General features: G+C 42.0%; 1 protein-coding gene across 2 annotated transcripts in view; it reads left to right on the top strand.

Annotated features, from left to right (window-relative positions):
- commd1 (copper metabolism (Murr1) domain containing 1) overlaps positions 1-18,185 on the top strand; it is a 109,929-nt gene that overhangs the window by 1,125 nt on the left and 90,619 nt on the right. The window lies entirely within an intron of this gene.

Here is an 18,185-nt window from a genome sequence, read left to right as displayed (position 1 = left end):
AAAACTGCTGGATCAACTTTCTCTGCTATTGCTTCCTTTAAGACCCGAGTGAGAATGTGTGTAGAGAAAGAGTTAAGTTTTGAATTTTGTGAAGCAAGAGGTTCAGCTGAGCATGACTTAGATCAGATAAGAGCTTGCAGTTAACAATAGGGTGCTGGAGGCAAGGGTAATGGGTTAACAAGGTGGAAAAGCAGTCATTATGTAGAGCCATTTAACAATATTGGAAGCGTTCAGTATGTGAGGTCAGTTTAACAAGGTAAAAAGTATTCTTTATGTGAAGCCAGTTAAGGTTAAGAACATACATACTGTAACACCAGATGGCTTAATCTTTGCTATTGATACTCTCTGATTGCAACAGTCACCCAATCAATATGTCTGTTGCCTTACCTGGATGCTCCTCCCTGTAAAATGAGTACATAATTCATTAATAAACCGGAACATAGGACCTGTACTGCGCTGTAATGTTCTTCGGCCGTCTGTTGCGCCAACCTGTCATACCAATCTGAAGCCCATCTAACCTACACTATTCCATGTACATCCATATGCTTCAACGTTTGTGCGAAGATTTGTAGCTCGGGTGCTCGTTGTTGTGGTTCTGTTCGCCGAGCTGGAAGTTTTTGTTGCAAACGTTTCGTCCCCTGGCTAGGCGACATCATCAGTGCTTGGGAGCCTCCTGTGAAGCACTTCTGTGATGTTTCCTCAGGTATTTATAGTGGTTAGCCCCACTATAAACACCGGAGGAAACATCAAAGAAGCGCTTTGCAGGAGGCTCCCAAGCACTGATGATGTCGCCTAGCCAGGGGACGAAACGTTTGCAACAAAAACTTCCAGCTCGGCGAACAGAACCACAACATCCATATGCTTGTCCAATGACGACTTAGATTTGCCAACTTTAAGTACATTTACTACCGTTGCAGGCAAAGCATTCCATACCCTTACTGCTCTCTGAGTAAAGAAACTACCTCTGACGTTTGTCCTATATCTATCACCCCTCAATTTAAAGCTATACCCTCTCACCGTCATCATTCTTGAAAAAAGGGTCTCCCTGTCCACCCTATCTAACCCTCCTGATTATCTTGTATGTCTCTATTGTCACCTCTCAACCTTCTCTCTAACGAAAACAGCCTCAAGTCCTTCAGCCTTTCCTCGTAAGAACTTCCCTCCATACCAGGCAACATCCTTGTAAATCTCCTCTGCACCCTTTCCAAAACTTCCACATCCTTCTTATAATGCGGTGACCAGAACTGTACACAATACTCCAAATGTGGCCATACTAGAGCTTTGTACAGCTGTAGCATAACCTCATGGTTCCGGAACTCGATCCGTCTATTAGTAAAAGCTAAAACACTGTATGCCTTTTTTTTTATAATATATTTTTATTAAGAAAAAATAGATATTTAAACATTACAACAAATACAAAACAATGCAATTCAAAACAGTACAAAAATAGTACAAAACTAAACCCAAATAATAAAAAAAATCCCCAACCCACCCTCCTATACGAATGTATAAACATATATAGAGAAGTATAAAATTTAAAAAAACCCTAAACTAGCTATTTAACTAAATAAATACCTAACAACAAGCAAATAGATAGTAATAACTCAGCCCAGTCAAACAAAACACTCATACATTCACAGTTCCTCCTCCCTGGATATTGGACTCATGAAACACAATCGTTACGGCTATATAAAAGCCCTTGTTAGTGTGGCAGATAAATCTGAGTTCAGGTATTTCAAAAAGGGTTGCCATGTCTTGTAAAAATTCTCAGGTTTGTGGTGTACCATATTTGTGAGAAAATCCAGGGGAATATGCTCCATTACAATCTTCCAACAGGCCTGGGGGTTTTTCTGATATCCAACCTAGCAAGATATTCTTCCTTGCCCAGAATGTAAGAATATTGAAAAGTTTTTCCTTATGCGAGTCTGCAGGGAATACAATGGCTAGGCCCATAAGAAGCGAAATAGGGTCCTTCTCCACCCCTACACCTAAAATCCCCTCCATTGCACCCACCACAGCGATCCAATATGTTTGAAGCCTGTCACAAGACCAAAGACAATGGGTAAGAGTACCGTACAAACCTTGCACTTTGGGCATGCTGAAGATACCCCTGGTTTAAATTTTGACAAACGGTCTGGGGCTAAGTGGACCCTGTGGAGAATCTTCAACTGTAAAGTATGGGTCCTATTGCAAATTGATATCTTCCTTGCATTCTCCCAAATATCCTCCCATGCCTCTGAAGAAACTTCAACACCCAGCTCTCTTTCCCACATCTTGCAGAGTCAATCAGACTCATCTGAGGTGGCACCTCCCAATTGGTGATATAGAGTACTGACAGAGAGTGTACTATAAGCCCTTAGTACCCCTCTTTCTATGTCAGATTTGTAGGGATAAGTCAAAAGTGTGGTCCTTTTTTGAATAAAATCCCTGACTTGAAAAAAATGAAAGAGGTTACTATTAGGTAACTCGTACTTCCGTACTAACTGATCGAAGGACATCATCACATCTCCCTCAAATAAATCACCCATGCAAGATATACCCCTAGCTGCCCAACGTTTAAATCCTGAACCTATCATACCTGGATGAAAACTCGGCATACCCACTAAAGGTGTAAACAAAGATGTTTTGCCATTATTACCTTCCCTCTGTCGAATTGCCCTCCATGCTTTAACAGTATTGATGACTATTGGGTTATGGCAATATTTCCTAACTGTCCTCACCTTGTCCAAAAACAGCAAACTGGTAAGAGGGCACCTTGCCTGGGAGACTTCGATATCTAGCCATATTGAAAGAGGGTCCCCACAAACCCAATCACTTACGTAGGTCAAAAGCAAGCTTAATTGGTAATTTTTAATGTCCGGAAGGTCTATTCCCCCCCAATCTGTGAGGCAGCTGCAGTTTGGCTAATTTAATGAGGGGCCGTTTACGGTGCCAGATAAAGGAGCTGAACCAACTGCTCAGTCTCCTGAGTGTTTGTTTATTGAAAATCAGGGGGAGCATCCGTGTAGGGTATAGCAAACGAGGGAGAATATTCATCTTGATAAGCGCTATCCGACCCAACCATGAGACTGGAAGTGCCTCCCATCTTTGGAGATCTTGTTTAATTTTTTTCAAATAATTGAGTAAAATTGGCTTTGAACAGCCAATCCAGAACTGGAGTAATGAATATGCCCAAATACACAAAACCCCCTGTGACCACCTAAATGGGAATCTATAGTCACTCTCAAGAGCCAACTCTTTCGTAAGACCACCCATAGGCATAGCCTCTGATTTAGCAAAATTAACCTTATACCCTGAAAAAGTGCCAAATGCGTGAATGCATTGTATCAGGCAAGGCACTGAGACTGCTGGATTTGTCAAGAAAATTAGAACGTCGTCTGCATACAGCGAGATCTTATGTAATTTTGACCCCACTTCTGGAGCTGATATATTGAGATCCCCACAAGTGACCTCTGCCAACGGTTCAATCACCAACGTAAAAAGTAATGATGAAAGGGGACAGCCCTGCCGGCTGCCCCTAGAAATAATAAAATTGCTTGATCGTACCCCGTTGGTAATGACCGCAGTGAGAGGTACACTGTAGAGAACCTTTACCCATCTTACGAAAACTTCACCCAGACCAAACCGGTCTAGAGTATGGAAAAGGTACAACCACTCAACTCGGTCAAATGCCTTCTCTGCATCTAAAGAAATCACCAATCCCTGTATTGACTGCTGTTGGCATGCTTGAATTACGTTAAGCAGCCTCCTAACGTTATTGGAGGATCTGCGACCCTTTATGAAGCTCGTCTGATCCTCTTTAATAATAGAGGGTAACACAGTTTCCAGCCTTAACGCAAGAACCTTAGAGAGGATCTTAAATTCACATTTAAGAGCGAGATGGGCCTGTATGAAGCACAGTCTTCCGGATCCTTCCCTTTTTTAAGGATAAGTGAAATATTGGCCTCTCTCAGAGATGGTGGGAGACAAACATGACTGTATGAATCATTAAACCTATTCAGCATCGGGCCTGACAGTATACTTAAAAATTCCTTATAGAATTCACTGGGAAGTCCATCAGGACCGGGTGCCTTTCCACTCTGAAGCTGCCTCACAGCTTCCTGCACTTCTTGCTCTGATAATGGGGCATTGAGAAAGGACTGTTGTTCGGGAGTCACACCTGGGAACTTCAGATCTCTAAAAAAGAATTCAATTTTGGCCTGCCCCCTCCTCACAATTCTGAGACTGATATAACTTAGAGTAGAATCTCTGGAATAGTACAATAATCTTTTTAGAATCACATGTTAGGTTCCCAGACCCTTCCCTAATCGCTGTAATGGTTTGTGGGGCACTTCTCTTTCTGGCAAGGTATGCTAAGTATTTGCCTGGCTTGCCACCATGCTCGTATAACCTTTGCTTTGCAGCTCCTTCTTTGTTGTCTGCGTGAGCACGGAGTTTAGTGCAGACCGCAGTGCCGTAATCCTCTGTAGTTTGACCAACGAGGGTCTGTCAAAGTAGGCCTTCTCGGCTGCCTTCAACCGTGCTTCAAGGAGACGTTGCTGCTCACCCTTCTGCCGCTTCCTACTTGTGGAATATGAAATAACTAACCCTCTGGCATAAGCTTTGGCAGTTTCCCAGAGAACAGATGAGCTATCAACTGAGCCTATGTCTAGGAATGCCCGAAATTCCCTCAAGAAATACTCCACAAACTTGCTGTCCATGAGCATAAAGGGGTTCATTCGCCACTACCTTGAATCCACTGTAACATCCTTAATTTTAATCATGAGGTACTCTGGAGCATGATCAAAGATGGCAATATTACCAATCGTACAGGATGCCACCAGATCCAGGGTTACCGCAGGGGTCAGAAAAAATCAATCCTCGTGTGACATCTACGCAGATTGGAGAAGAACGTGAAATCCCTACCTGTTCGGGTGGAGACACCTCCAGACGTCCACCAATCCTAATTCCCCACACAGACCCAATAACTGTTTAGTTTGTGCAGAGGGTATCGAGGGACCTTTAGGCAACCTGTCTACTGTGGGGTCCATGAGGCAGTTAAAATCTCTCCCTATAATGATGTGCCGAGACTTGAGACTTATCAGTTTAGAACAAGCATCTACCAAGAATTTAAGAGGATGAGCTGGGGGACAATAAACATTTAAAATGCCATATTCTTCCCCATTTATCAAGGCTTTAAGAATTACAAACCTACCGTATGTGTCTTTAACACATTCCAACGATTTAAATGAAAGATTTTTCCTTACCAATATAGCCACTCCCCTACTTCTGGTATTAAATGATGAAAAATAAACTCGGTCAAAGCCATTCTGCTGTAATTTCAGATGCTCCTTGTCATCCAAATGTGTCTCCGAACAAAGCAATATCCACCTTCTCCTTTCTAAGATTCAAGAGTACCTTCTTCCTCTTAATTGGTGAGTGACTTCCCTTTATATTCCAGGTACACCATTTAATCAAATCATTAGCCATAATCTTCTGCAATTACATTTAAATTCCAGAGAGGAGGAATCCGAACCACAAATTGCTGAGCCTTAGTGTCGCATGGTCCACCAAATATAAAAACTACATAAACTAAAACCACTACATTTATCAAACATACAAAATTATTAAAAATAAAAAAACAACAAAAACTAGAAAACAAACCAACATATAAAGCGCCAATAGCGCTGAGTAGGGAAATCAGCCCCCTGCCCGGAGCGGGTAACTACCCGTCCCGAAATGCCCATAAATAGGCATCTAACCATCTCAACCACCTTCACTTCGCCCAGCTAGAGCCGCATTGCAAGCACAAGCTAAAAATAATAAACACCCCATAGAATATCAATATGAATAAAAAAACATTCTTTTATTTAAAAAAAAAGAATAAATACCCCACCCATCCTAACTTAGAAATTTAAAATGTACATCTTAACCACCGCCAGACATAGTTTGAACCAAATTATTATCAATAGAGGAAAAAAAGGGGGAAAAATAAAGCTCCAACCGGATTTCCTCCATTTCTTTTACAGAATGATAAACGCATACCCAAGCAACAATATTTATACATACTACAATTGTTTAAATTAGGTTCGTTTGTCCACAAAGTCTCTTGCCTTCTCCGATGTGTCAAAGAGATGCATGGATCCATCTAAGGCGACCCGAAGCACTGCCGGATATCTCAGGGAATACTGAATCCCAAGGTCCTTCAGTCTTCTCTTGACACCATCATACAATTTTCATTTCTGGATCACCGCCACTGAAAAGTCCTGAAAAAACATGATCTTAGACCCCTCGTAAATTAGGGCCTTTGGATCCTTCCCCTGTAGTCTGGAAGCCTCCATGACTCTCTCCTTTTCCTGGTAATGATGGAACCGCACCAGGGAAGGACGAGGGCGTTGACCCAGACCCGACCTCCGTGCTGCGACCCGGTGAACCCTCTCTATCTTCAATCCTCTCATGCCAGTCTCCAAGTCAAGGAATGTCAGAAGCCAATCTTCATCAAATTCCGCAGGCCGCTCACCTTCCTTACCCTCAGACAGACCGATGATCTGAATGTTTTTTCTCCTGCCTCTGTTTTCAAGATCATCCACTTGGTCACGCAAATTACGAACCTGCGTTTTCAGGGCTTGGAACTCTTCCTTGAATGAACTGGCATCAGCTTCCACCACTGTGACCCTGTGCTCCACCTCATCCGTCCTCTTCTCCAGGTCTCCCAGCTGCTGCTCATGCTTCTGCAGCATGAGAGAGACTGGAGCCAGCTTCTCTTCAATCTGTTTCCCCAACATCTCACGAGATTTCGAGAGCTGGTTCACCAGGTCCTGGAGAGTAATCGGCTCCGAGGCTGCTGCAGGCCTGACCTCAGATGCTCCTCCTCCCTTTTTAGGCATTTCTGGACAGCTGAAAATACAGCTGAAAATACAGCCCCAAGAAACAATTTTTAAGTATTTCTTGGGGCTCCACAATCTTTCCAACGCCGCAAGAAATCCTGATGACCTGGGTTGGGTGGGTTAAAGGACCATCCTGCTCCTGCTGCGATGCGAAGCTCTGCAGTGTGATCTTCTCAGATTGCCACCATCTTAGATCCCTCACTGTATGCCTTCTTAACAACCCTGTCAACCTGGGTGGCAACTTTCAAGGGTCTGTGTACCTCGACACTGAGATCTCTCTGCTCATCTACACTACCAAGAATCTTACCATTAGCCCAGTACTTTGCATTCTGGTTACTCCGACCAAAGTGAATCACCTCACACTTGTCCGCATTCAACTCCATTTGCCATCTCTCAGCCCAGCTCTGCAGCTTATCTATGTCTCTCTGTATCCTACAACATCCTTCGTCACTATCCACAACTCCGCCGATCTTAGTGTCGTCTGCAAATTTACGAACCCACCCTTCTACGCCCTCATCCAGGTAGTTTTTAAAAATGACGAACAGCAGTGGACCCAACACCGACCATTGGGGTACACCACTGGGAATTGGACTTCAAGATGAACATTTCCTATCATCCACCACCCTCTGTCTTCTTTCAGCAAGCCAATTACTGATCCAAACTGCTATATCTCCCACAATCCCATTCCTCTGCATTTTGTATAATAGCCTACTGTGGGGAACCTTATCGAACATCTTGCTGAAATCCATATACACCACATCAACCGGTTTACTCTCATCTATCTGTTTGGTCACCTTCTCAAAGAACTAAATAAGGTTTGTGAGGCATGAACTACCCTTCACAAAACTGTGCTGACTATCCCTAATCAAATTAGTCTTTTCTAGATGATTGTAAACCCTATCTCTTATAACCTTTTCCAACACTTTACCAACAACTGAAGTAAGGTTCACTGGTCTATAATTACCAGGGTTGTCTCTACTCCCCTTCTTGAACAGGGGAACCACATCTGCTATTCTGCAGTCTTCTGGCACTATTCCTGTCAACAATGATGATTTAAAGATCAATGCCAAAGTCTCGGCAATCTCCTCCCTGGCTTCCCAGAGCATCCTTGGATAAATCCCATCCAGCCCAGGGGCCTTATCTATTTTCACACTCTGCAGGATTTCTAATACCTCTTCCTTGTGAACCTCAATCCCACCTAGTCTAGTAGCCTGTATCTCAGTATTCTCCTCAAAAGCATTGTCGTTTTCTATAGTGAATCCTGTCGAAAAATATTCATTTCGTGCTTCCCCTATCTCCTCTGACTCCACACACAACTTCCCACTACTATCCTTGATTGGCCCTAATCTTACACTCTGAGAAAGTGAGGACTGCAGATGTTGGAGATCAGAGCTGAAAATGTGTTGCTGGAAAAGTGCAGCAGGTCAGGAAGGATTCTGCCTGACCTGCTGTGCTTTTCCAGCAACACATTTTCAGCCCTAATCTTACTCTCGTCATTCTTTTATTCCTTAAATACCTATAGAAAGCCTTCGGGTTTACCCTGATTCTATCTGCCAACAACTTCTCATGTCTTCTCCTGGCTCCTCTGAGCTCTCTCTTTTGGTCTTTCATGGCTACCTTGTAACCCTCAAGCTCCCTAACTGAGCCCTCACATCTCTTCCTAACATAAGCCTCCTTCTTTCTCTTGACCAGAGATTCCACTTCCTTCGTAAACCACGGCTCCTGCGCTCTACAGCTTCCTCCCTGCCTGACAGGTACATACCTATCTAGGATACTCAGGAGGTTTTCCTTGGATAAGCTCCACATTTCTAATGTGCCTATCCCCTGCAGTTCCCTTCCCCATCCTATGCTTCCTAAATCTTGCCTAATCGCATCGTAATTGCCTTTCCCCCAGCTGTAACTCTTGCCTGGTGGTATTCACCTATTCCTTTCTATCACTGAAGTAAACATAACAGAATTGTGATCGCTATCACCAAAGTGTTCACCTACTTCCAAGTCTAACACCTGGCCGGGCTCATTACCCAGTACCAAATCTAATGTGGCTTCGCCCCTTGTTGGCCTGTCTACGTACTATCAGGAAGCCCTCCTGCACACACTGGACAAAAACTGATCCATCTATAGTACTTGTAGTGTAGTATTCCCAGTCAATATTTGGAAAGTTGAAGTCCCCCATGACAACTGCCCCTGTCTCTCTCCTATCGAGAAACTGCTGCTTGAAGAAGACAGAGAACTCATGTGCCTGTGCAGAAAGGCGATTATTCTCTCTCCCACCAGAGCCTGGAGTAAAGGTGAAAGTGGTAAAGCTATATTGCTACTCTGAGTGTTGTGTTTCGACTGAGGGAGGAAACAGGATGGCTCCAGGATGTAGACTATGAGCCCCAAGGGACTTTCTACCTTCAGTCCAATAGTTTGCTCAGTTCTTTTTACCTAATAATGATTGTTCTCGGTTCCTATCATTGTTTCACCTTTGCATTACTATTGGGATGGTACTCATTTCTTCCACCATGAAATTTGAAGCAAAATATTGATTTAGTGTTGCTGCCATTTGTGTTTGTCACTATTAACTTCTCAGTCTCATCCTCCAATTGACCAAATTCACTTTAGCGACACTCTTTTATACTTTAAAAAAAAAACTTTTTGTTATCTGTTTTCATATTTTGTGATTGTTTTCTTGCATAATTTACCTTTGTTCTTTGAAATAGTTATTTCGTAAGCCTTTGATCTTTAAATTTCCCAATCTTCCAGCTTGCCACTGGCCTTTGCAAAATGGTATGCCTTAGTTTTTTGTCTTTGTTATCTCTCGCTTCCTTGCTTAGCCATAGGTGTTTTACCCCCTTGCACAATCTTTCTTCCTGTCTGGAATATATTTTAGTTGGGTGCAATTGAATATCTTCTTGAAAGATTTTAAAAAGTCCACTGGGGCTACTCGCTTATGCTTTATTCCACAACGTTAGTGTGGGACTCCAGTTTCTCTAGCATCACTCTTATCTCAAAGATCATCGACTGTGAGGTCATTAATCCCACCACATTACACAACACCAAATTCATCATCACCTGCTCCTTGGTTTGTTCCCCAACATATTGCTCTGAAGAACCAATCTCCGATACTTCGAATGAACAGTCTGTCTCTCTCGAGGCTACCCTTACCATTTTGATTAATCCAATCGATTTAAATATTAAAATTACCCATGATAATTTCTTTACCTTTCTTACAACTCCGCAGTATCTCCTGGTTTATACTATGCCCTACTGTGGATCTACTGTTTAGGGATGCAATATTATCTGCAGAGCAATGCTTGATCTTTGGTTCAGTAGCTTGACCTAAACTTTTTACTTGTATGAGAATTCTTTCTTTAGATTCTCTAGATTTATTTTCTTGAAACTCTCAGAAAGGTGAGAGGTGCTTCTTGTTTGCAGACTTTGGGCTGTCTCCAGTGTGCAGCATACATGAAACAAACTATAGCTGGACTGAATCAAAAGCTGTTGTTAGGTTGTTTTTTCTTAACAAAGACTCCTGATGTCACTCTGAACAAGTATCCATCTCACTGCTCCAAATAGTATGCAATCTTGTACAGTGAATGTATGTACTGCATAATCCTATATCCTTCAAATTGCAGAGAAAGAAACTCTTGGTGCTTTTTTAGCTATACAGCAGTGTCCAACATCCATTTCCAAGTCATAATCCACGAGTGTCCTACATGCTGTTGTCACATCTTATCACTTGCCTGCTGTCTTTATTTACAATTAGAAATCAATTTACTTTATAGCTCCCAGTAAGCTTTCTTCCTACCAGTAAACCTTAGTAAAATGAAAAGTTTTCAAATACTAATAGCTTACCTGGTTCACTGAAGTTAAATGACCAAAATTATTGCCAGCCCTTGCCTGTTTCACTTGACTTTTCTCAATGCTGTGAAGCCACAGATGGACAAGATTGACTGCTTGTCTTGGGATTCTCAGTTCATTCTCTTGTCTTAGTGTTACTGACTGCCTGTCACTTGTTCCATTATAAACTTCTTCTGACTTCATCTCATTCTATTTGGATTTAATTTCTCAATCAAGGTAGAGTTTCCACAGTCCTTCAGGACCATAGGGCTGTGATGTCATTAGAGAGAGACAACTGGGGTTGGTTTAACCAGAAGGTCACAACACCTCAAATGAGGAGAGAGGTTGAGAAGGGGAGCCCTTCATAATAATTTCAACTGGTGCAGGAATTAAACACAGGCTGTTGGTGGCACCCTGCATCACAAACCAACCATCCAGCCAACTGAATTAACTGAGTGTTTTGAAGAAGTAACAAAGAGGATTGATGAGGACAGAGCAGTAGATGGAATCTATATGGACTTCAGTAAGGCGTTCGACAAGGTTCCCCCGGGAGACTGTTTGGCAAGATCTCTTGGAATACAGGGAGAAATAGCCATTTGGATACAGAACTGATTCAAAGGTAGAAGACAGAGGGAGGTGATGGAGGGTTGTTTATCAGACTGGAGGCCTGTGACCAGTGGAATGCCACAAAGATTGATGCTGGGTCATCTACTTTTTGTCATTTATATAAATGATTTGGATATGAACATAGGAGGTATAGTTAGTAAGTTTGCGGATGACACCAAAATTGGAGCACTAGTGTACAGCGCAGGAGGTTACCTCAGGTTACAACAGGATCTTGAAGTGGCAGATTGAATTTAATTTAAATAAATGTGAGATCCTGCATTTTTGGAAAATCAAATCAGGGCAGGGCTTATACACTTAATGGTAAGGTCCTCGGGAGTGTTGCTGAACAAAGAGACCTTGGAGTGCAGGTTCATAGCTCCTTGAAAGTGGAGTCGCAGGTAGATAGGACAGTGAAGAAGGCGTTTGGTATGCTTTCCTTTATTGGTCAGAGTATTGAGTACAGGAGTTGGGAGGTTATGTTGCGGCTGTACAGGACATTGGTTAGGCCACTGTTGGAATATTGCGTGCAATTCTGATCTCCTTCCAACGGAAGGACGTTGTGAAACTCGAAAGGATTCAGAAAAGATTTACAAGGATGTTGCCAGGGTTGAAGGATTTGAGCTATAGGGAGAGGGTGAATAGGCTCGGGCTTTTTTTCCTGGAGCGTTGGAGGCTTATGGAGGTATATAAAATCACGAGGGGCATGGTAGGGTAAATAGACAGTCTTTTCCCTGGGGTGGGGGAATCCAGAACTAGAGGGTGTAGGTTTAGGATGAGAGGGGAAAGATATAAAAGGGACGTACGTGGCAACCTTTTCACACAGAGGGTGGTACATGTATGGAATGAGCTGCCAGAGGATGTGGTGGAGGCTGGTACAATAGCAACATTTAAGAGGCATTTGGATGGGTATATGAATAGGAAGGGTTTGGAGGGATACAGAACAGGTGTTGGCAGGTGGGACTAGATTGGGTTGGGATATCTGGTCGGCATGGACGGGTTGGACTGAAGGGTCTGTTTCCATGCTGTACATCTCTATGACTCTGTGACCCAAAACTCCCTTCAAAAGCCTGGAGTGTGAAGAAGGTTGCTTAAAAAATAAATTAGGAGGGCGAAGAGGGACCACAGAAAATCTTCAGCAGGTAGAATTAAGGAAATAAAGGCACTTTGTCGGTATATTAAGAGAGGATTACAAGGGAAAGAGTTTGGCCTATTAGAGACCAAAGGGGCAACTTTTGCATGGAGCTTTAATTTTATTCATTTACAGGATATGGGTATTGCTGGCTGGGCTAGCATTTATTGCCCATCCCTGATTGATTGCCCAGAAGGCAGTTAAGTCACCCACATTGCTTTGGATCTGGAGTCAGATGGAGGCCAGACTAGGCAAGGATGGCAGTTAGTATCCTAAAGGATATTGATGAGCCAGATGGGTTTTTCTGACAATGGACAATGGTTGTCATCAGTCTCTGAGTTCAAGATTTTTTTTAAATATTGAATTCAAATTCCATCATTTTGGACCTAGGTCTCTGGATTAATAGTCCTGCAATATTACCATGAGGCTGAGGTCATGACCTCCCCTCATGTCGGTAAGGTCTTAAATGAATATTTCTCATCTGTATTCATGGAGGCTAAAGACATGGTTAATGGGGACTTCAGTAGATGCTGCGATTCTTATATTCTCATTATTAATGTTAGTGTTTATCAGATGTTCTTGTGGCATAAAAGCACATAATCCCCAGATTCGGGAATAGTGGTGCTGGAAGAGCACAGCAGTTCAGGCAGCATCCTCCTTGGATGCTGCCTGAATTGCTGTGCTCTTCCAGCACCACTAATCCAGAATCTGGTTTCCAGCATCTGCAGTCATTGTTTTTACCTCACATAATCCCCAGAGCCTGATGAGATGTATCCAGGCTGTTGAGAGGCAGTAAAGGAGATTGCTGGGACTCTGGCGGAAATACTTAATACTTCACTGGCCACTGGTGAAGTACCAGATGACTGGAAAATAACTAAAGTGGTTCTTTTACTTAAGGGCAGCAGGGATTGCCAAGCAATTACAGCCCGGTTAGTCTCACATCAGTTGCAGAGAAATTATTGGGAGAACATTCTGGGTGGCAGAATTCATCAACACTTGGAAAGGCACAGAATAATCAGGATAATCAGCATAGTTTTGTTGGAGGGTGATCTTGTCTGACTAATTTAATTGAGTTTTTTGAAGAGGTGACAATATATTGATGAAGGTAGTGCCATTGATGTGGTTGACATGGGCATCAGTAAGGCCTTTGGTAAGATCTCAAATGGAAGACTGGTCCTAAAGGTAAGAGCAAGTGAGATCCAAGGATAGTTGGTAAACTGGATCCAAAATTGATCCCCGAACGTATCCCTGTAACCCTGCATATCTAATGGCTAATCCACCTTGCCTTCAAATCCTTGGATACAATGGGCTGTTCCCATGACTAATCCACCTAACCTGAAAAGCCCTGGACACTGGGCAGTTTGGCATGGCCAGTCCACCCTGACCTGCACATCTTTAGATTGTGGGAGGAAACGAGAGCACCCAGAGGAAATCCTCGCAGACATGGGGGAATGTGCAAACTCCACACAGGCAGTGGCTCAAGAAATTGAACCCAGGTCCCTGGCACCATGGGACACTATGCCACCCCTAGCAGATGGACAGGATTCACTGGAGAGGGTGCAGAAGAGATTCACCAGGATGTTGTCTGGGGTGAAGAGTCTCAGTTATAAGGAGAAACTTGGAGCAAAGAAGACTGAAGGGGAATCTGATTGAGGCTTATAAAATTTTGGAGACATACAGTAGATTGTGAGACTCCTTTCCCCGTGGCAGACATGTCTAAGATCAGAAGACATGAATTTAAGGTGAGGAGAACATAGTATAGAGGTGGTCTAAGAAAAAATGTTTTCTGCCTGAGAGGGTGATTGAAATATGGAATGCACAGCCTGAGAGATGATGGAGGTCGGTAATTTTGCAACACTTTAAGAAGCATTTGGATGAGCACTTAATTACAGGGCATAATCAACTTTGGACCAAAAGCAGCTAAGTGCAGTTAGTGTCGTTTGGGTTTGTTGGTTGGCATAGACTTGGTAGGCCTGAGCCTGTATAATTTTCTGAGCTGTTTTGTGTATTCTCCCTTATTGCCACTAGAGGGTCTTTGTGTGCTTTATAAATGGTCATGTATTAACATCATAAAATAACAGGGCTAGCACATTGGAACTGAACATTTTGTTTTAAAAATCCTGATTTAGATTTTTGAGTTTATTTTCCATAATTTTTGTATATAATAGTCCTCGTTCATTGCAGCACCTTGAGCTGACATTAAAGCACCTTGAAGTTGACTGTAACATTTGTAATAAGAATTGTAAGCCTTTCTTGTTGATGTCTCTGCTTCAACAGTAAATTATTGCAGCTTTGACCAGTGCCACAATAAGTTCTTGTGTTTTTGATATTGGAGCTTGGAAGTTAAATATTTACAATACTGTTTCAGTTGTAATTACTTCTGTCAATAAATTAGTTTCATTAATAATTAATTGAGATCTACTTCAGTATCCAACCCAATTTAAACCAATTCTCACAATGCTGCACTCAGAATAGCACCCCTCTTAAGTAATGCGTTCCATATTTCTACTACCCTCTGGAGTGAAAAACATTGTTCTTAGACCTGCTCTGAACAATTCTGTCCTCAAATTAAATTTATGTCTTCTGGTCAGAGAAACGTCTGTCATGGGAAAAGGAATCTCATCATCTGCTGTCTATTCCTCTCAAATTTTGTTAGCCTCAATCACATTCCCTCTCCCCCTCCTCTGCTCCAAGGAAAACAAACTGAACCTGTCCTAGTATGTGACTATTTTTATAAATGTATTATCAACATTATATATTTTTTTGAATGGAGAGAAATCTCAGTGCTTCTGTAACAGAATCGGATGTCCTCATGCACAAATCACAACTCGTATGCTGATGTATCCGATAATAAGGAGTGCAAATGGAATTTTGCAGGCCATCGGTAAATGTTGTCTGTACTATCTGCAAGATGAGTTGCAGAAATTTGATAAAGATCTTGAGACAGCGTCTTCCGAACTCTCAACTAATTCCATCTCGAAGGACGCTGAAACAGTAGTTAGCACCTCTGTCTCAGACCACCAGGGGCCTGGTTTCAATTCCAACCTTGGGTGAGTGTCTGTGTGGAGATTCTGACTGTTATTCCAGTATGGGTTTCTTGTAGGTACTCTGGTTTTCTCCTACAGTCCAAAGATGTGCATGTTAGGTGAATTGGCCACGCCCATAGTGTCCAGGGATGTGCAGTTTAGTTGATAAGCCATGATTAAAAACCCAATCGGTGTTATGGGGTGGGTGGAGTATGGATTTGGGTGGGAAGCTCTTTGGAGGGTCAGTGCAGACTTCATAGGCTGAACAACCTTTTTCTGCACTGTAGGGCTCTGATGGAAGGGCAGCAGATACATAGGAATGACACCACGTGTAAGTTTCCCTCCAAATCTCTCACCATCCAGACTTGGAAACATTATGCCCTTCCTTCACTGTTGATGGGTCAAAATCCGGGAATTCCCTCCCTCATGGCATTGTCTGCCGACAGCACGTGAATTGCAGCTCTTCAAATGGTAGCTCAACACCACTTACTCGAGGGCAACTAGTGACCAGAAATAAATGCTGGCCCCACAAAAGACAAGAAAGAAAAATTGGCATTTATTGCTAAAGGAGGAGAGAATTAATGTAAGGAAGCGTTGCCGCAATTGTACAAGCATGAGTGAGATCATTCTTGGAGTACTGGTGTTTGGTCCCCTTACTTGAGGAAGGATACAATTGCATTGAAGGCAGTTCAGAGGAGGTTCAATGGATTGTTTCCAGAAGTGAGAGGTTTGTCTTAGGAAGATAGATTGACCAATTTCAGCCTATACCCTTTAGAAAAAATGGGAGATCTAATTGTGATATAAAAGACGTGAAAGGGGATTGACAAAATAGAAAGATTGTTTCCTCTTGTGGGACAAGGTAGAATGATTCAATTGGTTTAAGACCATAAGACATAGGAGCGGAAGTAAGGCTATTCGGCCCATCGAGTCCACTCCGCCATTCAATCATTCTGATTAGAGGTATCAGATTTAAAATAGAGATGAAAAATTACTTCTCTTAAAGATTCATTAACCAGTGGAATTCATTGAGTGTGGTGGATGCTGGGAGAAGATTGTCGGGTATTTAATTAATAGGTTGAAGCGTTATGGGAAGTGGGCAAGAAATTGGAATGGAGGCTGAGATGAGATCAGCCAAGATCATAGTGAATGGCGGAGCAGGCTAGAGGCTGAGTTGCTGCCTCCTGCAACGAGTTTTGATGTTCAAAAAGCGCATTGTATTCTAATGCATTTTGTTTTCAGTGCTTGCAATCTACTGTATGTCAGTCTTGCTCATAATTGTTACTGTTGGTGTTTCTGCGATGTTAGCTGTTATGCCTGTTGAATGTGCTGCACACCTCAACTCTGGTTTTACTGAGGCCCTTGGGAAGTTGTTATTTATAGAATTGAGGAAGCTAAAATAGCTTTTTGAGTGAGAGATTTTCCATGATTTAAAAGCTTTCCAGACAATTGAGAGAAAATTGGGCATGAATATGGAGACTTAATTTAAAGCTTTTAATAACAAATTGCTGGAAAAGCTGAGCAGACCTGGCAGCATCTGTGGAGAGAAATCGGTTAACATTTTGGGTCAAGTGACCCTTCCTCAGAGGTTATCCGGCAATTTTTATTTTTTTGATTTGCACCATCTGTTCTTTTGGATTTTACTTTGAAGGTTTTCTGGTATTCATTATACCATTTTAGTGAGGGTTATAAGAAGCAAGATGTTCAAAATATTTTCTAAGTCTTCTATTTCTTATTGCTTGAAAGTGAAAATAACAATTTCTTACCCTCTGGGAATATTTTGTCATTCATAATCATTCATCATTTCTTTAAACGTAGCTAAATGTGTTTGTTCATTGTGAGGCTCGAGGAATCAGGTTAAAGTTTCAGTGAAATGGATTGTAAATTTTATCCCACCTGTTTTATTTGTAGCATTTATGGTTAATTTATTTTTCAGTCTTGTGGGCAAACGTTAATTTATAACTTGTTAGGTAAATAGTTTAAGACCTTTTGCACTTGTATTTTGTGCCTCTGTTAGACCAGAGCTGGTGGTATGAAGCAGCTGAATTACTATTGCAATCAGATGATTGTTTTAAATGCGCAAATCTTGCAACGATTAACAATACACTGGAAGCACTCCACATGCCAGGCATCAAACTGGTGAAATGGCCAGGCACTTAATAGGTGCAACTTTAACACCACGAAGTGGAATAGAGTTAAGAGTGCAAATTGATGAATTTTGGTTAAGGATAGTTTCAAAACAGATGTAAGAACAGAAGCTGGTAGAATAAATGGATATTTGAACAGAAATAGTGTGCGAGAGTATTGGAAAAAGCAGGAGACTGACACGAGGTCATGTTCATTTGAAGGCACAATAGGCAAATGGCTTCCTCCTGAGCTATAACAAGTCTGTCAATGGAGAGTGAAACCAAGTTAACCTTTCAGGTTATTGACTTGATCCGATGAAATATCCACAATCTGAAACGCTTACTCTGTTTCTCTCTATGCAGATGCTATCTGACCTGCTGAGCATTTCTAGTATTTTCCATTTTTATTTCAATTTCCAGCAAATAAGCATTTTTTTGCTATTGTTTTAATATTTCTGCTTTGCTGAATTGGATTTCCAGCAAAATGTGACAATGTCCTCAGTGGGCATTATTTTTAAATAAAAACCTCTTTTTATTCTTTTATGGTGTGATTACTTGGTACCTTCAGAGAATGTGAAAGAACTTTGTCTTTGATCTTGTTTATCTATTGTGG

Source organism: Chiloscyllium plagiosum, unplaced genomic scaffold (genome assembly GCF_037043375.1).
Source record: "Chiloscyllium plagiosum isolate Xiang-an unplaced genomic scaffold, Cpla_swu_hap1 HiC_scaffold_10, whole genome shotgun sequence".
Classification (NCBI taxonomy): domain Eukaryota; kingdom Metazoa; phylum Chordata; class Chondrichthyes; order Orectolobiformes; family Hemiscylliidae; genus Chiloscyllium; species Chiloscyllium plagiosum.
The sequence above is the reverse complement of the archived record's forward strand: the minus strand, read 5'-3'. Positions and strand labels throughout refer to the sequence as shown.